The sequence below is a fragment of the Pleurodeles waltl genome, chromosome 6, assembly GCF_031143425.1.
Source record: "Pleurodeles waltl isolate 20211129_DDA chromosome 6, aPleWal1.hap1.20221129, whole genome shotgun sequence".
Classification (NCBI taxonomy): Eukaryota; Metazoa; Chordata; class Amphibia; order Caudata; family Salamandridae; genus Pleurodeles; species Pleurodeles waltl.
In genome coordinates this window covers 1,509,354,658-1,509,382,443 of record NC_090445.1, presented here as the reverse complement: position 1 = coordinate 1,509,382,443, position 27,786 = coordinate 1,509,354,658, and the positions used below count along the sequence as shown (strand labels likewise).

General features: G+C 46.3%; 1 protein-coding gene across 2 annotated transcripts in view; it reads right to left on the bottom strand.

Moving 5' to 3' along the window:
• Window positions 1-27,786, bottom strand: part of CFAP74 (cilia and flagella associated protein 74) — a 978,701-nt gene that overhangs the window by 774,225 nt on the left and 176,690 nt on the right. The window lies entirely within an intron of this gene.

The window sequence follows — 27,786 nt, the reverse complement described above, 5'->3', positions numbered from 1 at the left end:
GGTCACTATATATGGTTGGTTTAATCTTTAAATATTCAATCATAACTACATTATTCCTAGAGATTAATATGTGATCGATAGTTGAAAAATGTTGTGTTCCTATAAATGTTGGGTGCTTTACTCCCTTGGCCCCCTCTTGTTCCGCCAGTTCTAGATCGTATCTAGATATCATTTCATTCAATACAGTTCCATAGTTATTATGTAAGAAGTGAGATTGGGCATTTCCCCCATCATCAATAAATCCACATATTTATTCTGTAGTAGTCTGGCACGCCCCGATGTTAAAATCTCCAGCCCATCCTAATATATATGTAGATGTTATATCATTTAGAAATAGCTGTAAGTCGTACTGGAGGGTCGATGCCACTACATTTTTTTGGTGTCATCAAATGTATTATTATTATTATAATAATTGATTAATACAATTCCTATGATGCCATTTATCCGGAAGTATAGAAACTGATAATAAGGGGAGTCAAGGAAGGATTTCACCGATATGAATGGTACTAGTGTTGGGGGCGTGGCCACAGAGCCGAGCATGGCGCACGCTTAACGGATCGGCTCCGGAGGGGCCGACTTTAAATCGGTGCCTGGACGCGCTGAGGCTGGCGGTCCTGTGTCCAGAGCGGAGTGGGACGACTGCTGTGGACGGGGGGACCGCGGAGGTGCGGTCTTGCCCCCCTGGAGCGGACCCCCGGGTGACTGGGGCTGTTCGGGGCTGCGAGGAGGCCGCGGCCCGGCGGGCGGGGCCGCGGCGCGCTGTGCCGGGGGGCTTCCCGTGTTGGTGCATTGCTGGTGAGCGGCCAACGCGACCGGAGCGGCTTGAGTGCGGCTGCGGCCCCGGGGGCGGCCTCCGGCGGACTCGTGCGCCCCGGTGCGGGCCTGGACCCACGTGGTTCGCCGCCGGGTTGCGGCCGCGGCCCCGGATTGAGCGGTGCGCAGCTCCCGGCGCTGGCCTTGAATGCGGGCCCACCCTGGGGGGGGGGGGGGGGTGCAGGCTGGAGCGTCTGCTGGGGGCACTTGCCGGCGGTGGATCGGGCTTCTGCTCGGGAGGCGGAGCCTGATGCCCCCTGACTGAGGGACTACGCACAACGGAGAGACGCAGAGACGGGGGGCCCCCCGGAGCTGCCCGGTGAGGAGTCCACTTTGGGTGCGCCCCCCTGGAGAACGCATGACCGGAGCCCTGGTGTCTGCTGCCCGGGAGCCCCCGGATGCCGACGACGGGACTTACTACGCTCAGGGCGCCCCAGGATGAGTACTGATTGTCCTTTGTGGGGCGAGACAACGGGGAATCGCCTTGCACCATCTGCTGTCATCTACCAGTGTTGGGGGCCGGGTGCCCTTGTTCCCGGGTGCGGAGCCCCCTTTTGGTTGACCGGACCAATCCCGACCGGAAGGCCTTGCTGAACCAATCACTTATACGCACAACAACGCAAATCTACAAAAGCATGCCAGCCCCGGTTTAGCCCAAAACTGGTTTCTTGCCTATGGAGTAGATGTGGCGCGACCGGGGGACTGAGCACGGCGCACTCACGGTCGTTCGGTCCGCGGGGGGCCGCTGGTGGATCTGGGCCTAAGCGCACTGGGCGCTAGCCCCATTGAGTCGCCCCTACCTGCCTGGCCAATGCCCCCCAAGGGCAAACATAAGAGCAAAACCATGGACCCTCCAGCACATGCACCACTGGGGGAAAATGAACCGACCACGCAAAGCCAGTCGCAAAGCAAAATGCAAGACACTCTTGACAAAATACTGGGTGCCATTGAGGACACCAAATCCACATTACAGCGCGACATCAATCAGGTGGCGATAGAGGTGGGCCTCCTGAGAGCTGATCATCACAAATTGGCTGACAGAGTAAAAGAAGCAGAGACAACGCTAGCGGAAGTAGTCCCAAAACAAGATGATGTATCGGCGGAGGTGACCTCCTTGGTTGGCAGAGTGGCGAAGCTTGAACAGCGTGCTGACGACGCAGAAGGCAGAAATAGGAGGAATAACATTCGCGTGGTGGGCCTCCCTGAAGGGGCCGAGGGGCCGAATATGGTGGAGTTTCTGGAGAAATGGCTAAGCACAGTTGTCGCACCAGGATGTCTGACCCCCTTCTACTCACTGGAGCGAGCACACCGTGTACCGGCTAGACCGCTGGCTCCTGGCAGGCCACCGCGAGCAGTAATTGCTAGACTCCTGCACTACAGGGACAGAGACATCCTCTTGCAGAAAGCCAGGGAAACGGCCCGTTTAAAGTAGCCAATGGCGAAGCGACATTATTCCCTGACTTCACCTTGGAGGTCCAAAACAAGCGCACCTCCTTCCTAGCCGTTAAAAGAACCTTGCGAGAAGAGGGGATACAGTACTCGCTGCTCTACCCAGCAAGACTACGAGTGATTGCGGAGGGGAAGGCCATGTTTTTCCAAACTCCAGAGGAGGCATGGGAATGGCCCGAAAGATCGGGGACACGGCCGACGCGACCAGTACCGGAGAACCACGGGGCGAGCGGACCCGGCGGGGCGAGCGGACCCGGCGGGGCGAGCGGACCCGGCGGGCCTCGAAAGGAAAAAGACTCAGAGACCGCCAGAGACTAGCACCAACGCGGACACAGAGGGAAACGGGCAAGAGGGAGGCCCTGGAGGCAGCGGCCAAGGTGGGTGGAGAGTCGTCACCCCGGGAGATCTCTGAAGAAGAATCGGATGATACGGTTGTGTCCTCGCCCGACGGCTCTGGGGACTCGACCTACGCGCCAAGAGTGACCCCGCAGATCGCTGACGAACTTGCATAGATCGTGCCCGCACCGGCGCTGAAAGGCGAGACAAGATAAGAAGCGAAATGGCCCCTCCGGACCTGGCCGCTCCCCCGGACCTGACTCTTGCCTGTCAGTCCTGACTGGCGAGTATTGCGGTGATGTGTTTGAATAATTTGCAGTGTTGCAGAACTTATTGGGCAGCCTACAGTTCCGGAGGTGCCCTGGGGATGGGGAGTTGGGGTTTGCAGTTACTAGTTATATCGGCTACACGTGCGAAATGGTACGAGCATGAGGAAGGTACAAACTTGTGGGGGAATCGATTGGGGCCTTGGGCGTGCCGACCCTGCATACAACAGGCCTTGAGAATAGGATGGTGAACTACAATATCATAACTTGGAATGTCAGGGGGATGGGTACTCCTGCTAAGAGACATAGAATCCTTTCCTTTCTAAAAAGGAGAGGGGTGCAGATAGCTATGCTACAGGAAACCCACCTCGCACTCGGAGAGGGAGAGAAACTAATGGAGGGGACAGGTGTTTGCCACAGAATATTCAGCTTACGCAAGGGGAGTCCTGATTTGGATTAGGGTGGGGGTCCCCTTCACGATTGATTCCTCCAACATTGACAATGAGGGAAGGTTTGTCATATTAGAAGGGAGATTACAGGGGCTCCAGTTGACCCTGAGTTGTATATACGCCCCCAACCAGGACCAAACAACATTTATGACGAACCTGTCTAGGCACCTTACTCGTCAACACACGGGGGAAGTACTAATAGGTGGAGACTTCAACGCAGTGCTCGACACTGACCTAGATAGGTCTACCCCCCCACTACAGGGAGCAACATCAACCAAAACAGCAAAAAAATTAGTTGGGTGGCTAGACGCCTGGGGGCTGGTAGATGCTTGGCGGTTACAACACCCAGCGACCAGGGACTATTTGTTTTATTCGGGTCTTCACCAGGTACACACCAGAATCGATAGGATAGTTTGCACTGCGGGACTGGCTCGTAGAGTGACCCATGCTGAATACCTTGCCCGCACAATATCAGATCACAACCCTCTATTACTGACATTGAGAGTATCACAGGACAGACCCCCCCATACCGTCATGGAGAATGCTCCCGACAGCGCTTGAAGATCAGGCATACAGGGAGGAATTAAGATGCTACCTAACAGAACATATAGAAACTAACCAGGGATCCACTTCCTCCAGAGGCATAGAGTGGGAGACACTCAAAGTGGGGACGCGGGGTCACTGTCTTGGACAGTCAGTGGGGATAAAACGTACGCTTGAGAGAGAATTAAACGCGCTGGAGAGGGTCATACATGAGGGGGAGCTGAGACAGGGCTCTGCAGGGCAAGTGGATGAAGAGTACGATCGTGCACGTAGAGAGCACTCCCAGGCTGAAGAGCGACTTAGATGCCATAGTATGCAAAGATACTTGGCATCCATACAGTCAGAGGAGGGAAGATCTGGTAGACTATTGTCATGGTTGGTGCGCCCGAACAGAGATAGTGACCCTATTGCAAGTGTATTAGACAGGGGAGGAACACCAGACTTAGCCCAGAATCCATTAACGACGCATTTAGAGATTACTATACACACCTATATAGGAGGCCCACAGACATGGAGAGGGGGACCCTCGACAATTTCCTAACTCAGATACCTTTACCGGTATTGAGCCCAAAGGGCAGGGTCGGCTTGGGGGGCCCAGTGACTGCGGATGAGACGGTTGAGGCAATTGCACAGTTGGCCCCTGGGAAGACCCCTGGTACAGATGGTCTTCCTATGGACTTTTATAAAAAGTATAAAACTTTACTAGTCCCCAGACTGATAGAAATGTATACGGAATCGGCAAAGAACGGAGAACTCCCACGCACATTGCGTGAGGCATTGGTAGTGACACTTCCTAAAACAAATAGCAAGGAGGCATCAGTGACAGACTATCACCCACTATCAATGCTAAATAGCGACTTTAAGATCCTCAGTAAGATCCTAACCAACCGGCTGTTGCCCCTTATGCCCACCCTGATACATCCTGACCAGAACGGTTTCATACCTGGTTGCAGCAACACCCTAAACCTTAGGCGTATTTTCTCTATCATACATATGCCCAGTGAATCGAAGCCGCCAACCGGGACCCTGCTAGCAGTGGACTTTGAAAAGGCCTTCGACTCAATTAGGTGGGACTACCTGAGGGCGACAATGTTAAAGATGGGTCTGGGTGAGGGCTGGGTCGAATGGGTGGACCTGTTATACTCATCCCCGCTGGCAAGGGTCAAGACAGGTAGGACAATCTCTGGTGCCTACCCAGTGCACCGAGGAACCAGACAGGGATGCCCCCTATCCCCATTGTTGTTCGCTCTGGCGATGGAGCCCCTGGCGGCCTGGGTACGAGGGGAAGGAGCTGACAGAGGGATTCAGTGGGGACCAACTGATCACATTATATCGCTATATGCGGATGACATCTTGATCTATCTTAGAGATGGGGCGAGTGGTCTCCCCTGGGCCCTGAACGCCCTGGAGGAGTTTGGAGAAGTGTCAGGATTACGACTTAACCGTAATAAAACATATGTGTTCCCCCTGGTGCCTGGATATAGTTGTCCTGCAACATGCCCAACAGACCTGAAATGGGCCCCACGGACATTTAGATACCTGGGGATCCAGATCTATCATGACGTGGGAGACTTAAGAGAGGGCAACCTTGGTAATGCGCTCCGATCCCCGAGACCCTCGGTAGAATTTTGGCGCTCTCTGAAGCTGTCGGTGATGGCCAGGGTGGCGCTCTCCAAGATGATCATGCTCCCCCGACTTCTCTACTACTTTGCCAACTTGCCACTGCTAATACCCCGAACATGGTTCCGCGACCTGAACGCAATACTCAGAGAACTAATATGGACAATGGGCGCAGGCGAACTACACTTACAACTATCTGCAGACCACCCAACGCGGGTGGCCTGGGAGCCCCCGACTTTGAGGCATACTATTTGGCTTCCCAATTACAGTGGATACCCGGCTGGCTTGCGGGCCAGGGCCAACTGGATTTATATACAGCCCAAGGAGCAATAGACACGGCGTGGATTGCGACATGCATGACAAACAGAAAGATAACCCCCCCTGGGAACAATATAATGATAAAAGTGGCGCTGGCATGCTGGAAAAGATGCATGAAGAGGGCGGGAGTGGGCCCCCCGTATTCCCCAGCTTTGCCACTGGCGGTGCTTGCCATAGAACCCAGGGGTAGAGGGCCGGGAAACACCAGACTTGGCCCCTGGTTGTCAACTGGAATAGAAGTAGTGGGAGGACTCTTCAAGGAGGGAGTGCTGAGGGGATTTGCTGAATTAACGGAAGAGGCGGTTCCCGGGGGGCAGTTCCTGCTTTATGGGAGGCTAATACATACTCTTAAGACCCAATGGGGCACAGTGAACGCGGAGCCTACCATACACGAGGTCCTGCACTCGCTGTTGACATTAGGGGAGGAATCACATCTGATCACTAAAATATATCGGGCCCAAGTTGAGGCAGCCTTGGACCCATTACGGTCGCTGAGAGGAAGGTGAGAGGGCACAATTGGGCAGGAACCAACTGACTCAGAATGGAGGAGAACACTGGCCTACCCCCGGAAAATATCACGTAATACACGGCTAAGATACATTCAGTATAATTATTTGCACAGAACCTACCTCACGCCTCACAGACTGTTCCGTATATATGGAGGGGCTCTGGGGAATTGCCCGAGATGTGGAGGAGGAGGGGCAGATTTTGACCACATGGTTTGGACTTGCCCAACGATCCAGACGGGCTGGAGGGAAATATTGCCCACCCTGTCTGAATTGTTTGAAACTGAGTTGAGACCCACCCCTGAACTGTGCCTGCTGGGCCTCAGACCAGCTGCGCTCTGCGGAAAAGTGGAGGGGCGCTTTTTGGACCTTTCCTTGGCCCTTTATAAGAGACTAATCTCGAGGGGCTGGAAGGCCACGGATCACCCTCCACTGTCTGACTGGAAAAGGGATATATCAACATGGTCTAGAGCTGAACTGCAGGTCCTAAAAGCAGAAGAAGCCAGAAATATTCGCCAGGTTCCTATAGCCCCGGGGTGGGAGAATTTAATGACGAACTGGGAGAGTATAAATAGGAGGCTGGCAAGCCCAGTAGGAGAAACCAGTGCAACTCAATCCACACCAAGGATGGAACCAAATGGTGGAAGCAGATAGACAGGCACCCAAAATCAGACCCAAACCACACATAGATCGCACCAAGAGTAAAGGTGGGAGGATAGTTGGATCCCTGACCCCTGAACCACTGACAATAATAGTAAGCAACGTGAGTGACCCGCCACCTCCACGGTGCGCCGGTGCGCCCTGGATTGCCATCTTCCCTCACCCAAAAATGAGCACATTACAGTACCTTCAAGCTAGCAACCACAAAAGCCATTCGCACGAAGCCGTAAAGTTGACCGTTTGTGGTCCTTTGATTTTCTTTTTTCTCCCCTTCTTCCTTTCCCTACCTCCAACTAGCTCAATACGAGTGTCAACGGAAATTGTACATCGCACACCTCGGGTTTCCCTCCCCCTCACCTTCCGCTTCTCCTCCCACCACCCTTACCTTCCTGTATCTAGCCCCGAGCACCACCCTCCCAAGGTACAAGGAAGAAGGGGTCCAAGTTTGTTGGTTGATTGTTGAATACGCAGCACAGCGAATTACAGAAAGGAAATATACATTAACAAAGTAAATGTGCACAATTTATGGAATAAAAATCATTAAGACCAACGATAATAAAGAGTGCAAACAATGAGCACAAAAAAAGAATATAACAATATAAGCAAAAAATGCATGTAAAATGAACAAATATGAAACCGTGTAAAAACAAAATGTTAATAAAAATATATTAAAAAAAAAAAAAAAGAATGGTACTAGTGTTGAAATCAATATCGCTAACCCTCCCTTGCCCCCCCCCACTAGATGGGATGGAAGCTGGTGAAATGTAATGAATGCGGAGTATCCTTCAATATAGAAGGATCCCATATGTCATGTCTCTTGTAGGCAGATAATATGTGACAAACTTATTATAATAGTCTGCCATTCCTTATCAGCCAGTTTAGATCTTACCCCGGCTATATACCATGACATGAGAATAATTGAGTCCCTTATTAAGGACCTCCCATCAGACTCAGCATTACCGTTACAGCTCAGAATTTGGGGTTTTGTCTCTATTGTGGTGATTGGTATTTCATCAAGAGTGGGTATCCCAATTCTATTCATATCCTCCTCCATATTCCTCAAGGGGATAAATTGATTGAGACACTCTAAGTTATCATGCCCATCCGTATTACTAGGTACTTTTCCTTGTATCCTCTGTGCATCTTGCACCTAGAATATTCAGCGTTCTATAGCAGTACCCTAAAGTGACAGCCATAATCTTCCTTCTCATACTTTTGCAGGTTCAATGTATTTTTTCAAAATCTAGTAGTAGATTACCCACAACAAATTAACCACTAGACAATCTCCCTCTTCTTCATCCAAGTATCCCACCCACTGGACTCACCTTGCATATAAAATTTCACGAAATAATATATATGTTCCCCAGATATTCATCGACATCCAATGTACTACTTTAGTACGTATTTCTGGCCAGGCCTCAACGATATTTGGTCCCAATTTGGGAACATTTTTAAGAATGATTGTATATGGAGTTGCATCTGGGGGTAGTTGTAAATCCTCTTTCACAGATCTATTTGTATTCGCACTCTGCCGTTTATGGTTTACATTTAATAGCCTTGCTTGGTTAGTAATAGGTGTCTTAAGTTGAGATGATTCCCTCTGTGCGGGTAACAGCATTCTGTGCCTCTTCTATTAGAGTCCACATTCCCTGTCATTGTGTTATTCCTTGTACCTATATCCACTTGATTCTCATTTGAAGTAATGTCGTAACCAGGGGCCAAGTTTTTAGCATTAATCACGGAGTTAAAGCTTACTTCTATCTTGCTAATGCGATCTTTTATTTCCTTAATTTCTGACAATACTTTGGACTCTATATTGTCTAATTTACTGTGTAATTTCTTAAACAAGGTTTCCATACTTTTTTATAGAAAACCATCAAGGCCTGATGATGCAGCTAATGGGTAACTTCTATGCATTTCAGTGGTTATTTTACCGCCCTTAGAAGGCCGTGGTGGTGGAACGAGATTAGATTTAGTTATCTGTCTACTTCTCTTCTTCTTCGGTGGCGGAGAGGTTGGGTCATCTGTGCTATTCAAAGGTTCAATTTCTACTATTGTGTCTTTGAGTGTTAATGGGCCTAAAGAAGCCCTAGAGACCATCCCAAAAAGTCTTTCCTTTGGAGATTCTAGTGCAATAATTGAGTCTACAGCCTCAGTACTCTCTTCTATAATGGTCTCATGTGGAACATTTTTGGTTGCCACTTATCGTGCTTCAGCATTATTAATCTCTTCATTAAGTTTCCCCATTGCATCTGTAAGATAATTAGTGATCATATTAGTAGTACTAGAGGTTTTGGTACTAATACGGTTCCCCGCTTGGTTTTGCTTCCATTTCTCCATTGTAAATTTAAAATGTACTTGTTGTATTATGTAATCTTTTCTAATCTAGATAGGATTTATACAAATTCTCAGACCAAAAAACCAACAAGATATGCCCAGCCCATCCTCCTCCGTGCTCTGACGGACCCGCTTTTGGCCTGGTCTTCGCCCGGGCACGCGCCTGGGTGCGTCCCGCGGAGCGGGTTTGCAGTGCCCTTTTCACCCCACCTCTGGGTCCAAAATGGCAGCCGGCGGCTCTAGTGCCGCTAAGGAGTCTGGGGCTTGTAGTTCAGGCTCCCCCAAAGCAAGGAGAAAGTTTGTCCTGCGGAGTGGGTTTGCAGCATCCTTTTCACTGCACCTACGGGTGCAAAATGGCAGCCGGCAGCTCTAGTGCCGCTAAGGAATCTAGGGCTTGTAGTTCAGGCTCCCCCCAAGCAAGGAGAAAGTTTGTCATATTGTCTGCAAGGCTTCACTGAGGGTAGTAAATTCTCTGAAGTTGCTGAGCCCAGCGGCAAAATGTCAGTAAGCATATTAGCATTTACCTACTGCGGAGTTGAGAGCTCCAGAAATGGAATAGGATCAGAACTGCACAACTGCCCTGGAGTCAGACCTTTAGAGTGACAACTATGTGATCACTCCCTGGAGCAGAACCTACAGGGAGAGGACTTCTATCTGGAGATCTTGTGTTTGCAAACAGATTTGTCCATGGACTATGTTTTAGACTTACCACAAGACGGAGCGCTCGAGCAAGACCGGTACTTGGAGCAGAACCGCTCCTCTGACTTGGAGTGCCACCGTTACTTGTGCTTAGCAAGGAACTAGACCTCAGGGCCTGCAATAGACTTCAGGTGGTTCCATCAGAGAGTATTTGTCACCTGACTTAAAATCATGCTTGGATCTAAGCCATGAAAGATAGAAGTCATTTGGCTCAGTAACCGACACTGCCTTCGTGCAGGTGCAGCACAACTTGAAGGCTGTAGTTTTAGGGGAGAAATTCCTATCACACAATCAAAGAACATGTCATTTTGGGAATCAAAAATGCATGGACCAAGTTCAGGAGCAGAGCTCCCGATCCACATTAAAGTACATGGAAAAAAACAGACATCAGCGTGTAGGGGTGGTGTTGAAATGCTTCCTCACTGCCGGAGGTTGAACGAAGTGTGATGGCACCACCTAAAGGTATGATATGAGCTACTGGTAAACAGTTTCCAAATCCAGACTAACACCTGGAGTACATCTGCAATTGGAAGTATCCACCAGAAATATATGTTTTAAATATTTACCTTTTTCAGATAACATTAACTCAATTGATTTATTTAACTTTTAATAGCCATTCAGAATTTGCAAATTACCTAAAAGCAGGCATATCTCATCGTTTTCTAACCGATTTTGAAAATAAAATTCTGCAAGTAAATGGCACTAGGTAAGCAGCGGATTCACAGAGATGATGAGGAATAACGCTTAACGGAGCCAGAATGCACACTTATGGCAGATGAAGCACACTTGTCACTTCAAGAGAGCAGCAAGAGCAGTGGAGTTCCCTTCCTACCAAGACTATAGCCCCCCCTGCCCAATTTACATTGTAGCAGATCATAGGTTGATGAAGACGGATATTACTCTGTCTCTGCCATGGTCAAACTCCTCCATCGAAGTAAGGACTGTTGGAGGTTTGGCTATTGGTCTAATTTAGGTACTGATTTATTATTTGGTGTAGAGCCCGTCGTAAGATGACGGAGTAAATTACTCTGTCCCCCTGATAGAGGTACCGCCCACCACATTATGAGATGTCTGCGGGCCCAGTGGACATCTGAAGCAAGCCAAGGCAGTTAATGTCAAAGCATTGTAACGTTGACGAACGGCTCCGTCAAACATGAGCCATGCATTAATGTCATAAACTTTTTATTTTCAAAAAGAAAATCCCAAAGGAGGATTTTCTTTTTGAAAATAAAAAACAATGGCTCCTCACCAAGGGAGTTTTCTCCCATTGGGAGGGGGGCATTGGGCATTTTTCAGTACCCCTTACCTCCAGGTTTCACTGGTAGTGACAAGCACTGAAAAACGGCTCTATGTCCACCGATCAAAATTAGGCAGGTAGATATATAGCAAAACCTCTAATGGCCCTTACTCCCTCTGGCCGTAGGAGGAATTTGAAGATGGCAGAAAAGTAGTAGTCTCCGCAGTTGTCAAACTATGGTCCTCCCAATTTTAAATCGGAGGCAGACCACAATCTTGGGGTCGAGGGAACTTTTACTGTTGAGACTCATTTTCTTCTGTCAGAGTACTCAATGCCCCCCTTGCCATGGGAGGAAACTCCTCTGGCAAGGACAATATTGTTTTTTCATTTTCAGAAACCAAAATCCCACTTTAGGATTTTCTTTTTGAAAATTACAAAATGTGAAACTTTGATGCACTGCTCCATCATGTTTTAACCGAGCCATCCGGCAAAGTAACAATGTACTGTCAGGAACCACTGTGACGTTGTTTCCTGATAATGCAGAAATGTCTGCTGGGCCAGCAGACAATGCGTAATATGGCAGGCAGTATCTCCATCAGGGCAATGGAGTAATTTACACTGCCGCCCCAGCTGACAAAGAGCTGTCCACCAAATTATAAATCAGGTTCTCTGTTACCAAATTATTGAGATCATCAGCCTTCATTACTATTAACAAAAATGAAGTAAGATCATCCCACAAGAAAAGTAGAGTGCATATTCATAATGACAAATAATCATAGGAGAAATTAACCAAAGACGTGCACATACAGGCTTGACAAACTTAGGTGTCAGAATAAAGAAAATCTTATCTGGTAAACATATGCTTTGATCTACAGGTGGCTGCTGTCCAGTTTTCAGTGATGGGAACATTTCCTAATACACAACGAATGAGTCCTTGGTATCCAAGGAAGGTGCTTGTTAGCTAACTTTCTAAAAAAACACCGAATAATAAGACTCCCTTTCACAGTAGACTGTTTAAATACTAAAACAGTATTATGGATTTATTAATAGCTAACAATAAGTAGTTCTGAATTTGCTTATGTAAGAGTTAAAAGCTAAGAATTTTTATTTCAAGATCAAGTAGGAATCTCTCTGCAAGAGAAAACATTTTATAAAGGCAAAATAGATGTATCCTTAAACTACTTTTATTTCATGTAACACCGTGTATGGTCCCTGTAGAGTGTCCAAAGGAGACATCCGTCGGTTCTTACATGAACATAATACATTTTTCATTGAAGAAGAGGTCTCCTAAATGGGGTAAAACCTTCTATGAAATCTCTAATCATGTGAACACTGAAAGTGAGCTCTGAGAGAAACTGTCTCTTTAAGCTACATAAGCCAGCAAGTGTACCTTAACTGAAAATAAACTCAAGCCCATCTTGCAGACACTACAGCACTACCTCTTCTTGACAAGTTGTAAGGTTCATGGTTTTCCCTAGGACCTAAATGTAAATCCCTTCTGCACAAAGACATCCTATGCCCTGGAGGATGGATGTTGCACATTGCAGTCCTGTGGAAGATTCATATGCCCATACTGGAGGAGTTCAGAAACAGAGCCACCAAGTTAGTTGATGGAATGTTGTGGAAAAAAACGTTTTAAGAGAGGATCACCCTGTGTGAAACTTCATGTGGGTTCTTTGACATATCGTCCGTATCTCTGGAAATCACAATGTCACTGTGACTCTGCTATGATGATGTCCATTCCTGTTTGTCAACTGTTTCAGCTTAACGATGAATATCACAACCAGTGATACAGAAGAAAAGTACAGAAAAACTTAAATGATCAAAGATTTATATATTATCACCAATATGTATATGAAATGAAAAATACATACACAATTTACAAATACAACTCTTTTTAGTATATACAGACAAGCAATGGGAAGGCAGGGGGATCAGTGAGGAAATCAACATGTAGATACTGTATCCACCATAAAAAGCATTACCAAAGGTAAGTAACTTGCTTTTCTGATGGATATATCTACCTGTGGATTTCTCATCTTTTGAATAGAATCTTCAATCAGTCCCACACTCTGAGGTGGATCCTGTCTGCTTCTACCGAACAATCTTGCAAAACAGAACAGGCAAAATGACCGTCCCACCTCACTTTGGAGTCTAAGTAACAGAGTTTTGCCAAAGTGTGGAGGAAGGCCCAAGCTGCGGCTTTACATATGTCAAGTACTGGGACACCTCTGGCCAAAGTGGATGTAGAAGACTTAGCTCTAGTAGAATGAGCTCAAATACCTTCAGGTGGGTCTTTGTGAGCCATGACGTAGCAGATCCTAATGCACAGGATTATCCACCCTTTCGTTTAATTTTGCCCACTTAACAGTTGATCGTCCAGCCAAAGATCACTCGTCCTGTCTGTATAAAAGCTCACAGCCGCTTTAAAAGATAATTTAAAAAGTAAGTAGTCTTAAAGGACAACTCTGTAAGAGTTAAAAAGGAGTACCCATAAGGAAAGTTAAAACCAAATAAGTATCAAAGGCATGATAAACGGAATGGGAAGATACCCAATAGAAAGTACCTTAATAAACCTTAACACTATAGGGGAGGTACCCAGGAAAGGTGGTCAGGCAAACAAGGGAATGCCTAAATGGCAGACAAATAACCCTTAACTGTTCCAATTGCACAGCCTTGTTGTGTCAGGGAAAGCGCAAAACATAAAATATCAGACTAATGGGCTTTTATACGGTCAATAGAACACCACTTTACAAATCTAGTCCATCTGCCAGTACACATGGATTTGGTGGAGTGTAGCCTGGCCAATAAAATAACATTGACCACTTCAGGGGGAAAGAAGAAGAACTTAGGTTGCCCCGTCCAATCTTCATGTATGTAGGTAGGTGCAGGGTATGGAAGTGGGGGTATAGAACTTTCTCCACGACTGCAAGAGGAAGTCCTCCCTGTGAAGGAGATGGAGTGGACGGCACAATGAGAGATGAAGTAGGTCTGTGTACCAAACCCTTCTCGGCCAATCCGGATCTATTAATATGATTTAGTGCCGGTCTTGGCAAATCTTCTTCAGAACTTGAGAAAACAAAGGTATGAGGGAAAAGCATAAAGCAGCTGGGAGCTCCAATCCTATTGAAATGCATCCCCTCCAATGCCCCCTGCATTGGATACTAGAGGCTGCAGAACAACAGGCAGTCTGTGTTCTCGTGAATTACAAAAAGGTCTATCTGGGGGGTCCACTATAGCCAGCAGATGTGAATCACCACTTCCAGATTTAGACGCCACACGATTGGCTGAAAAATGCTGATTGAGCCTGTCCACATGTACATTCAGAACCTCGGACAACTGATTTGCAATGATGCAAATTCAATGGTCCCGATTACAGAATCAGTCATTGAGCTTCTCTGAAAAAAAGATAAGACCCCACAACTCTGTTTGTTGACCTACCATAATGCAGTACTATTGTCTTTCAATTGAGAGCCAGACATATCACCCTCAATTCCAACCAACTGATGTGCAACAACTGTTACTCTGGAGACCACAGTACTATGATCTCCGGATCCCCAAGGTGTGCTTCCCACCCTACAGCGGAAGCATCCGTTATCACGGTGGACATGAGAGGTGGACGACACAACAGCTTTACTTGAGATAGATTGGCGTCGACACTCCACCATCGACGATCCGCTGCAGTGTCTCTGGAGATTTTGACCAACTCTCTGAGATCACCGATCGTTGAAACCACTGCCTGCGGTGGCACCACGGAAGGGCCCTCATATGCCAGCGTACATGGGTGACCAACAGACTGCAGGAAACTATCAGGCCTAGCATGCGTAAGACCTTCAGGACTAGGACCATTGTTCCATTCTAAAACATCGGAATCATAGCCTGAATGTCCTGAATTCTATGAGGAGGAGGGTAGGCACAATTCACTTTAGTATCCAGTACTGGCCCTATGAGCAGGATGCACTGAGATGGCCCTAGGTGAAAATTGGGCACATGGATGGAAAAGCCCAGGTTGTACAACAACTGAGTTGTCAACTTTAAGTGACACAACACCATCTCTGGAGACTTGGCACTGATCAGCCAATCGTCCAGGTAAAGGAATACCAGTACTCCCTACCTTCTGAGATGTGCCAAAACCACCATCACCTTCGTTAAGACTCAAGGTGCGGAAGTAGGACCAAACAGAAGGACTGCAAACTGGTAATGTTGTAATCCTAGCATAAAGCTAAGATAATTCCTGTGCAACTGCAGAATAGGGATGTGAAAATACACACTGTGAAAATCAAATGAAACCATCCAATCTTCCATGACCAGCGCAAGAAGCACCTGTGTCAGCATTTTGAACTTCTCCTGCTTGAAGAACCAATTCAAAAGCCTCAGGTATAGGATCAGCTGCAAATGACCATCCTTTTTTTGGAATCAGGAAGTACTATAAGTAACATCCCTGACACTGTTCCTGCTCCTGAACCAACTATAATGCATCCTTTTGAAGTAGGGATTCTACCTCCTGTTGGAGGATCAGAATATGTTCTTCTGAACAAAAATCTTGCTGGGGAGGGATAGGTGGGGGAAATTCCTGGAAGGGTAGAGCGTACCGATTTTCTACTATACTCAAAACCCACAGGTCCAATGTTATGAACCTCCACTGTGGTAGAAAATGGGACAATCCTCCCCTCACTGGCAAAGCATGCTCTAAGAAGGTGAAACTAGGGCGGCTCAAACTGCTGCCTGCCACAAAAAGAATAGTTTTGGCCAAACAGCCAGAACTTGGGAAACAGCCTGTAGTCCTTAGACTGAGATTGAAGGCCTAAAAACCTTTCTGTTGCTTTGCTGTCCTTGAATCTCTCCAAGGGAGAATCAGCTTTGGCGCCAAACAGTCTTACACGATCTGAAGGTAAGTCCATTAGAGTTGCTTGTACAGCAGTCAAAACTACAAACACTCTTAACCAGACATATCTTCGCCATAGTGACTCAGGTTCCCATTGATCTAGCCACCAAATCAGACGTATCCAGGCCCAACTGGATAACTTGTTTCGTTGCCACCTGACTGTCATTCAAGAGTTCTGCAAAGTGTCCCTGAACATCTTCCGGCAGCTTTGTAACCACAGCCTTGGCAGAATCCATCAAGGCATACACAGTCAAAAAGATACATAGGGTTGGCAGATTTCACAGCCATACTCCCCAAAGAAAAAAGCTTCTTAGCAGATTTCTCCATCGTCTTAGACTCCCTGTCTGCTGGAGAGGTTGGGAAAGACCCTGGAGTCAACTTCGAATAACAAGAGCCTGAGCCACTAAACTTTTGGGTGAAGGATGACTACTCAAAAACACAGGATCCCATGGAACAGTCTTGTACCTTCTGACAATGGGTCGAGACACTGTCGGAATTGACAAAGGTTTCTGCCAAATTTCCAAGACAGGTTCAGTCAAGGCCTCATTAAAAGTCAATAGCGGTTCTGACACTGAGACAGCTGAATAAAGTACTTCTGTCAACAGATTAGAATTAGGTTCTGCTGCGGGAAGGGTCAACTCCAACATGTCCGCAGCCTTTCACTCTGCCTTCTCACTGCATGGTATGAAGTGACTGCAGGCGGCGGCATAACCTTTGGTGACAACAATTCTCATTCTGGGGAAGCATCCAAGCCACTTGCAACATCCAGTCCCTCAAATCAGGAACATGAGCAACCTTCTTCCAAGTCAGGATCCTGCTGGGTGCACAAATATTGCTCCTTCTCTAAAAGGCATTGAACTTCCCTGCCGGATCTATTCCTCAATTCAAGTAGCAGCTGTGGTTCCTGAATCGGCGCCAGAGATGCTGGTAGGGGCGCTGAAGACTTTAACACCTGAACTACTGAATAAAAAGGAACTGGATTTGAATGCTGCCACGTTGGCATGGAGCCTTTTGGCGTCAGTGAGGTCGCAATTGGTGCCGCTGACATGCCAAGTTTTAACTGGCAAAGGAACCACCTTCCTTGGTGCCAGCGTAGGCCAAGGTACCTGGATCACTGGCAAAAATAGAAGGAATGGAATCTGCTGATACTACGCAGGGAAGCCTCCCAGAAAATATGACATCAGACCCATGGGACCACAGGCACACCAGATTGAGTCAAGATTCTGCTAAAAATACAGTGCATAGCATTTAGGAAGCTGGAAGAATCTGTTCCAGGCGCAGGGAAAGTTGGGTACTCTTGCTCCTGTCGAGGATGTGGAGGAATGCCCTTCTGACACTGGATCAGGACACACTGGTGAAGTTGGAGATCTTACTGAACTTGAAGGTGATGCCGGACAAGGTACTGGAGATAGAGCTAGAGAGCCTTCAGTCGACTTCGAACACAGAGCCATTGATGTTGGAGATACATCTCTCAAAAATCAACGTCGGGAGCTGTGATGCTGCTTCTTTGTGTGCTTCTTCTTGGATGAAGTCGAAGAGTGAGGAGAAGATGACTCCGAAGGAGGTCGAGACTTCCGATAACTTCTTTTCTGCTTCTTTGGCCTAGCCATGAAGAGCTTCACCTCTCTTTCTTTCAGGGCCTTTCGGTTAATCTCCTTGCCTCGAAAACAGTTGTCAACATTGTGTTCCGAGCTGAGACACCAGAGACACTCATCATGAGGGTCAGTGATCGACATCTGAGCCTCATACTCCCAGCAGGGCTTGAATCCAGACTCTCTCAGTGGACACACTGCAGCAGAAAAACAGATTCTTCTGATTTTCTAACTGGAAACACTGTCGCCAACAGAAACCTAAGGGAGGGCTGAAAAACACTGTTACGCGTTGAAGGCGTGGAAAAAAGGGAATTTATTTCAGCACGCCAATGATGGTTTCTTATGGCTCTGATGATGTCACACGGAGTCGCCTGTGGAGCCGCGGAATTATGACATCTTTGTCAAGGTGGAGAGCTATGAAGAAATGTTTCAGCAGAATGCTGGCGCATTGGGTATTTTCAAAAGGTGAGGAATCCACAGGTAGATGTATCCATCAGAAGCTGAAAGGTTACAGCTTTTTGTCTTACTGTTCGGATCGCCATCTACTAGCCACGACTTTCTGAATGACTACACTTCCTAGTGCAGAATGCAAATTTAAGTTCTGCTTAGCATATAGAGTCTGTAGGAATGCTCAAACCTCTACAAAGAAAATCCAAACTCAGCTGAGGGGGTAGTGATCATAGCAGCATTCAAGTACGTTTTAGCATAAAGAGAAAGGAAAATTAACTTGTCCAGAAAGCACAAACCAAGCAGTGGAAGTGGATGGGCCCCACTTATTAAAGTAGCCAAGAGCCCGGAAGGCCCAGAAAGGAAGAAGCAGCGTGAGAAAGGAAGGTACTTTCAGGAAAAATATTATAGAGCGTTTATAAAACACACACCAAAAATGTGGGGCTTGCAAAAACATGTGTTTCTTATGCCCAGCCCAATGCACCTCATGGTATCACTCTCACAAGAATAAAAGCATGAGTTAGCCTTGCCGGAATTAGAACATGTGACCTGCAAGCTGTACACCCACCAACAGCAGTCACTAAATCTGTGGACTGCATGCTCAGCACCTACCAAAACACAAGATGATAGGATGTCTGACTTAAGTGAAAGTCAAAGGAACTCCATAACCTTTAAATGTACCACTCATTCTGAGAAAAACTGTTCTTTTTACCCAAGCCTCCATCTCTAACATCACTAACAGGCATTCAGAATCTTGCACCCCCACCATACATAGTTTCCTCATCAATAATGCTATTACAAATGTTGCAGTGATATTATCAATTATGTCACAGAAGATGACATGATGGATGTAATATGTGAGGTAATGAGCAGTGCGTGGTGAGGGTACAAGTTATAGTTACCTTAGGGCACGAGTTATGGTTTCTTGAGATATGCAGAACTATAACTGCTGAATTTCTATGGTTTTGTGTGTGTAAAATCTGAACCTAACTATAACGCCTCTGTAACCTTTAGTTTCCCAGTGTGTGTGTACGCACGCGGACACACAAATTTACCAAAAAGGTACATGTTTAATAAACAAATATCACAAAGTTCAGGGAGCAACTATGTGAAACTTTGGCCTCTGCTTCTGCAGTGAAACAGTGAGTGGAGAAGTATTAACTTTTCACAGTCGCAAAGGAGGTCTATGGGGGTCATTCTGACCCTGGCGGTCATCGACCGCCAGGGTCGACGACCACGGAAGCACCGCCAACAGGCTGGCGGTGCTTCCTTTGCTATTCCGACCATGGCTGTAAAGCCGCGGTCGCCCAGCCGGGTCCGGCGGTTTCCCGCCGGATTTCCCCCGGCTGGGAGAATCCTCCATGCGGCGCTGCTTGCAGCGCCGCCATGGGGATTCCGACCCCCTTCCCGCCAGCCTGTTTCTGGCGGTTTTCACCGCCAGAAACAGGATGGCGGGAATGGGTGTTGTGGGGCCCCCTAACAGGGCCCCAGCAGGATGTCTGCTTTGCAGACAGTGAAAATCGTGACGGGTGCAACTGCACCCGTCGCACCCCTGCAACACTGCCGGCTCCATTCGGAGCCGGCTTCAATGTTGCAGGGCCTTTCCCGCTGGGCCGGCGGGCGCTCTTTTGGCGGTCGCCCGCCGGCCCAGCGGGAAAGTCGAAATGACCCCCGCGGTCTTTTGACGGGGAAGTTTGGCGGGCGGCGGAATGACCCCCTATGCGTCTTGGCAGGTGTTGCTGCCAAGACTTTCAGATTCCTCTCAAGGACAAATAAGCAGTCACCTAGTAGTCTTGATTTCAGTCACTACCAACTTTTTTGGGACTGCAAGTGTTCTTGCCTGTAACAGTGATTGTCCACAACAAGCTTCTTCCATAGAGTCTTGTGCTGTATTGAGAAGTTCTGCACAACATACAGGGAGTGCAGAATTATTAGGCAAGTTATATTTTTGAGGATTAATTTTATTATTGAACAACAACCATGTTCTCAATGAACCCAAAAAACTCATTAATATCAAAACTGAATATTTTTGGAAGTAGTTTTTAGTTTGTTTTTAGTTTTAGCTATGTTAGGGGGATATCTGTGTGTGCAGGTGACTATCACTGTGCATAATTATTAGGCAACTTAACAAAAAAAAATATATACCCATTTCAATTATTTATCATTACCAGTGAAACCAATATAACATCTCAACATTCACAAATATACATTTCTGACATTCAAAAACAAAACAAAAACAAATCAGTGACCAATATAGCCACCTTTCTTTGCAAGGACACTCAAAAGCCTGCCATCCATGGATTCTGTCAGTGTTTTGATCTGTTCACCATCAACATTGCGTGCAGCAGCAACCACAGCCTCCCAGACACTGTTCAGAGAGGTGTACTGTTTTCCCTCCTTGTAAATCTCACATTTGATGATGGACCACAGGTTCTCAATGGGGTTCAGATCAGGTGAACAAGGAGGCCATGTCATTAGATTTCCTTCTTTTATACCCTTTCTTGCCAGCCACGCTGTGGAGTACTTGGACGCGTGTGATGGAGCATTGTCCTGCATGAAAATCATGTTTTTCTTGAAGGATGCAGACTTCTTCCTGTACCACTGCTTGAAGAAGGTGTCTTCCAGGAACTGGCAGTAGGACTGGGAGTTGAGCTTGACTCCATCCTCAACCCGAAAAGGCCCCACAAGCTCATCTTTGATGATACCAGCCCAAACCAGTACTCCACCTCCACCTTGCTGGCGTCTGAGTCGGACTGGAGCTCTCTGCCCTTTACCAATCCAGCCACGGGCCCATCCATCTGGCCCATCAAGACTCACTCTCATTTCATCAGTCCATAAAACCTTAGAAGAATCAGTCTTGAGATATTTCTTGGCCCAGTCTTGACGTTTCAGCTTGTGTGTCTTGTTCAGTGGTGGTCGTCTTTCAGCCTTTCTTACCTTGGCCATGTCTCTGAGTATTGCACACCTTGTGCTTTTGGGCACTCCAGTGATGTTGCAGCTCTGAAATATGGCCAAACTGGTGGCAAGTGGCATTGTGGCAGCTGCACGCTTGACTTTTCTCAGTTCATGGGCAGTTATTTTGCACCTTGGTTTTTCCACACGCTTCTTGCGACCCTGTTGACTATTTTGAATGAAACGCTTGATTGTTCGATGATCACGCTTCAGAAGCTTTGCAATTTTAAGAGTGCTGCATCCCTCTGCAAGATATCTCACTATTTTTGACTTTTCTGAGCCTGTCAAGTCCTTCTTTTGACCCATTTTGCCAAAGGAAAGGAAGTTGCCTAATAATTATGCACACCTGATATAGGGTGTTGATGTCATTAGACCACACCCCTTCTCATTACAGAGATGCACATCACCTAATATGCTTAATTGGTAGTAGGCTTTCGAGCCTATACAGCTTGGAGTCAGACAACATGCATAAAGAGGATGATGTGGTCAAAATACTCATTTGCCTAATAATTCTGCACTCCCTGTATTGACATACAGAAAATCTGTAATTCATGAAGAAAAAACTATTTACTTGTAACAATAAATGTTCATACACACACATATACATATATATATATATATATATACATACACACAATATGTATACACACACACACACACACACACACACACACACACACAAATGGGTAATTCAATGGGCCATTTTCCACTGGAAGATTCAGTTCTAAAGAAGAAAATTGGTTACTTACCTGTACCTGTAGTTCTCCAGTATTGGTATCTTTCATAGATCCACATGCTTGAATCATCCCCGTCGTCGAGGTCGGAGTCCCACCGTACCCTCAGATATACATAGCAGTAAGTGCATTACACTAGGCCTCAATGGCCTACACATGCACTGTTATAGCCTAACAATGTTCTTTTATAAAAAATAACCAAATCTGAATTATAACCAATCAGGCAACAGCACACTCTAGAGCACTCCCAACAGAGGCTGTTTCCCTCAGATTTTCCCATACAAGTGTGAAATACATAGCGTTTAGAAATAAGGGGAGCCTCTGAGGGGAGGCAGTTGGTAGGTCACATGTGAATATATGAAAGATACCAATACTGGAGAACTATAGTTACAGGTAAGTAACATATTTTCTTCTCCATTTTTGGATCTCTCATAGATTCACATGCTTGAATTAGAGTAGCAAGTAGTTATATCATTTATTCTAGCCATAACATCGTTAACAATAGGAATGATGCTACATTCAGCCAATATCAGAAAGCAATATACATATGTATTGAGAATGATAAGAACAATAGTAACAATAATAGTTATATATAATAATAATAATAGCAATATTAACAACAATAACATTAAACAAATACCTTTCAAGTGGAAGGTGGGATAACCAGAGAGGCTCACCTTAATGGAATAGATGTCTTAGCACTGCTTGCCCAACGGCCGTATCCGTTTTGTTAGTCTCTTCTAAGAAGTAGTGCTTGGTAAATGTATGCTGGCTGGGCCATGTTGCTGCCCCGCAAATGTGCTGCAGGGGTACTCCCGCGAAGAGCCCTGCTGATGTGGCTACCGCCCTGGTAGAGTGGGCTTTAACCTTAATGTGCAGTGATTTCCTGCCTGGGCATGACAAAATTGTATAGCTAATCCGATCTACCTGGCAATGGTCTGCTTAGATATCGCAGAGCCTTTTCTTGTATCTCCATATGCTATAAACAGCTGGTCCGATTTCCGAATGCTCTGTGTTTTTTTAAGATAAAACTTTAAACATCTCCTTATTAATAGAGAATGCACCACTTTCTCCGGAACCGTCTGTGGGTTAGGAAAAAAACCATTCTTAAGACCACTGGCTCATTTAGATGGAAGTTTGGTAGTACTTTTGGTATATACTTAGGGTTTGTTCGAAATATAAGACCATTTGGAGTGAACTGAAGAAAAGGTTCTTTGATGGTGAAGGCTTGTATGTCACTCACTCTTTTTGTTGATGTGAGAGCCAGTATAAGCGATGTCTTTTAAGAGATGACTTTTAACTCTGACCTGTGGATTGGTTCGAAAGGAGGCTTCATGAGTTGTCCTAACACTATGTTTAAAGGCCATAATGGTGGAGGATGAAATACTCTAAAAAGGCCCTTGAGGAATTATTTTACAATCCAGGAAGAATAATAGTGAGGAGGTGTGCTGAGAGCGTCAGAATCTTGAAATTGCCGCCACATGTACCCGTATTGAGGAGTAAGAAAGCCCAGATTTTGCTAAATGTAATAAATAAGGAAGTATTTGTTCCAGGGGTGACGACATAGGATGGACTCCTTCCGTAGCACACCACAAACTGAAATGCTTCCATTTAAGTTTATATGTTTTATTGGTGGTGTCGGCTCTGGCTTTGGCCAATATGTCCCTACATTCCGATAAAAAGATCAAGGTGGAGTATTCATGGAATTCAGGAACCAGGCCGATAAGTGTAGAGATGAAGGATCCGAAAGCATGACTTGGTCCTGGTGCATGGTCATGGTATCTGTCATTTTGTTGATCACTCTGGGGATGCGAAGAATCGGGGGAAAAGCCTAGGCATAGATTCCTGACTATCTCATCAAACACGCATTTCCCCACTACCCTTTTTGGGGATGCTAGCTTGCGTAATATGGGCATTTCTTGTTCTCGTATGTGGCAAAAAAATCCAGATTTGGCTTGCCCCACTTTTGGAAGTGTTGGTCGAGAACTTGTTGGTCGAGTTTCCACTCGTGATACAGGATAAATGTGCTGCTCAAAGCGTCTGCTAGGAGGTTGGTTTGTCCTGACAGGTGTTCTACTTTCAGAGAAATTTGATTTTCTATGGCCCATTCCCATATGCTCTGAGCTGGACGTGAAAGCTCCAAGGACTTTGTTCCGCCCTGTTTGTTCAGGTAAGACATACTTGTGGTATTGTCCGTTCTGATGAGAATTTTTGAGTTTCATATTTTTGGTAAGAAATTCTTCAGTGCCAGATCTATTGCTTTCTCCTCCAGTTGGTTAATGTGAAGCTGTTTGTCCTTTTGTGTCCAGTGGGCCCTTATCCGCAGCTCTTGAACGTGGGCACCCCAACCTTCGAGTGACACAACTGTCGTTATTATATATTGCGGCACCAGTTGAAGAAAAGAAAGGACCTTGGATAAGTTTGTTTATTTTTCCCACCAAGATATGGCAGTTTTCATTTCCGGTGTGATGAGAATTCGATCGTCGAAGGAGCAATTCACTTGGAGCCACTGAGTGTCTAGTTGCTTCTGCAGAGGTCGCATTTGCAGTCGGCAATTTTCGATCAGTGGAGTACATGAAGAAATCACTCCTATGAATGACTTGTAACTCTGAACTGAAACAAACATTTTTGTTGATCGCTTTTGAGCCATTTTGGAACTCTTTTGCTGTCTCTCTTGAGATGGAAATTCTTTGCTTTGGATAGTATCCAGTATCGCTCCTAGGAAATTCTGCTTCTTTGTGGGATGGAAGTATGATAGTTGATGGTACGACCTAGAGTTTTGAACAACTGGAGGCAAGTGGATGTGTGGTTTACTACCTGAGTTCTTGTGGATGCCTTTATGAGCCAGTCGTCCAAATATGGAAAGACTTGTATCCCCAGCTGGCATTGGGGAGCCGGTACTGAGGCTAGCAAATTGGTAAAAATCCTGGGGCCGATTTTAATCCAAATGGAAGGACTCGAAACTGTAGATGTATACCAGCAACCTTGAACCTGAGAAATTTTCAATGTTTTCAATGTATTGGAATATGGAAATAAGCATCCCAGAGGTCTAGAGATCTCATGTGATCTCCTGTGTTCAAGAGGCATAGAATGTCCTGAAGCGTTACCATACGAAAAGTTTGTATTTCAGGACCTCAAATCGAGTATGGGACGCAAATCCCCAAAAGCTTTTTTACTAGAAAAAGACAGGAATAGAATCTCTGGTTCCTGTGTAGAATTGGAACAACTTCTATTGCCCCTTTGTGCAACATTGAATATACTCATTTGAGGAGCTGTTTTAACTGTGGAGGTGGTGGTCCTGATGGAGAGGTATTTGGAGGCTTCTTAATGAATTCTAGTGTATGTCCCAAGGATATTATATCTAGTACCCACTTGTCTGATGTTATCCTTGACCACTGAAGGATGTGGTAAGCGATGCAGCCTCCAATCTTTGAAACACAGGTGGGGCTGGTAGCTGGTATGAATACATGGTCATTGTTTTCTGCCCGTGTCTCTGCTACGGGCAGTGGTTCTTCCCCTCATGGGGTGTCTATAGGCAGCTGTAGGTGGTAATCCGTACTGCTCTGGTGTTGTCTGTACTGCTGTTGAAAACCTGTTTGAGCAGTTTGGTATTGTTGTCTATATGTTTGGAAACCACCACGAAAGGAGTAACTTCCCTGCTTCTAGCCACTCGAAATGGCCGTCTTTTGTACTGTAACGTACCTAGGGATTTGGCCGTGTCTGTACCTGCCTTTATGGATTGTAACATATCATCCATATGCTTGTCGAAGAGGATTTTCCCATCATATGCCATGTCAAGTATTTTGCTTTGAACCTCTGGCCTAAAAGAAGTAGATTTCAGCCCTGCCCCCGCCAGGTGTCTAAATCCAGTTAGTGAGATATCAATCGCGCAATCAATCACTTCGGCTGCAGTTCGCTCTCCCTCCTGCAACACTTTCTTTGCCTCTAGTTTAGCCTCAGGCAAGAGGTCAATGGCAGAGGACATGTCTGCCCACATTTGTCAATCATATCTGCCTAGAATGGCTACAAGTTGGCAGCTTTGACTGTTATTGCTGCTACTGAGGAGAACCTTTTTTTTATGTTGTTCATATGGCGTCCTTCTCTATCTAGCGGGGAAGTTATTGGTGTTGAAGGGTTTTTCAAGCGGCGTTGCGCCGCCTGAGAAACCACGGAATCCGGCTTCCATTACGCAATTAAACAAGCTGGAGAATCTTCCGGGGCTTTATACTTTTTTCTCCAAACCTGGGATCTGGGAAGGTATTGTAGCTGGGTTTTTATTGCTTTCAATCCTTCCTGCCATATAAAGTCAACGATAGGTATGGCTCTAACTGACTTTTTTGATGGTCCCTTAAAGCCATACAGGAATCAGTTTCTCAAAAGAGAATGGGCGGTTCGAAACATTTAGCCGCTTTTTCCATTAAATTATGGAGTCCTCCCTCCTATGTGCTCTGGGGGCAAATCCACTGGTCCTGCAAATGGTGGTGATGGCGTAGGACTCAGGTATTCGTCCCACTCACTAGGAGTGGTTTCAGCGATTTCTCCCTCTTCCCTTTCTTCATCTGTGGATTGAGGGTCATCCTGAGGTGGCTGTATGAAAGGGATGTTCGTATCCGGCCTCAGCGCTGTCCCTGGATTGCTAGGGAGAGGGGCTCGCAGTCACGCTTGCAGGTCATACTGCTGCATGGTCGGAGTTGCTGGTACTGAGGGTGGAAATTTTCTGTAGTAGTCCCACAACATGTTTTGAAGATCTGTCACTAAAGACCTTGGCATAGGGACTGAGGTGTCTGCATCCCCATTTGCGGAAAACGACGGATCTGGATGGATTAGCTGTCCTGATATTGATCATCCCCATCGTCATCTGGGTCCTGACATTTGATGTTAAGTTGTGACAGACTGTTGGCCACTTCAAACATTCCGTCATCTTGAGAAGATCCGTTGTCGTCGTCGTCATCTTACTGGGGAGGTATGCATTGGTAGAATTGGAGATGCTTTCTTTCCTACAGTTATCAATGAGAGAGGGATGAAAAATGACATTCCTGAAGTGGTCGTCGTCTGATCGGTTGTAGACGTTTCTCTCATCGATGTGTCCGTCGTCAGCGGTTGTGTTGTCAACAAGCTTGTCACCAACGGTTAAGTCGTGGATGGTTGCATCGTCAACAGGTCCCTCGTCGACAGGTCTCTCATCGACAGGTCCGTCTTCAACAGCGTCTTTGATTTGTGTCTCATCGAAGGGTCTGACGTCGATGGGGTCTTAGGTGGTTTGTCTCTCGTCAACGATTTCCTCATCGGCACGTGCGTAGCTGATGGCTGAATAGTCATTGACGGTGCCCTTTTGTAGATTTTAACTGTTATGATTGTCCTCAACAATAGTGGCGAGGACGTGACTTTCATAGAGGACACTGCTGTGGTGAACGTCAACGCTATCGTCGTCATCGTTACTGTAGACGTGGTCGTCAACAGTATTGTCGTAGACGAGCCTTTTTTGCCAGTCTGATGAGTATTTTTCCATTTTTTTCCTTGGTGACAAAGACAGAGAAGAAACTTTTTTTGGAGGTGCTTCTTCCCCAAGGGTGTTTTAGGTTCTGAGTGAACCTTTTTTAAGGCTTTTAACTGGGTTTCTGATGAAGAAGAGGTATAGCTTTCTTGGCATTTTTGTTTCTCTAAAGAAAGGTGTTTAGAGAAAATCTTTCTTTACTTTTAGGCCTTTTTAGGGACTGAGAAGTCTGTGAGGAGGCTTCACTCTCATCAGAAGAAGGGTATTCCATAACTTTTTGCTTTTGTAGCCATAACAAAAGTCTACCCTCTCTGTCTTTCAGGGTTTTATGACTGAAGGTGTGACTAATCCTGCAATCTCTCACCTTATGGTCTGGATGTACGCAGTAGATGCACTTCTTGTGGGCGTCATCAACTGTCCCCATTTCTGAAAAGTCCTTTTTTAGTTTG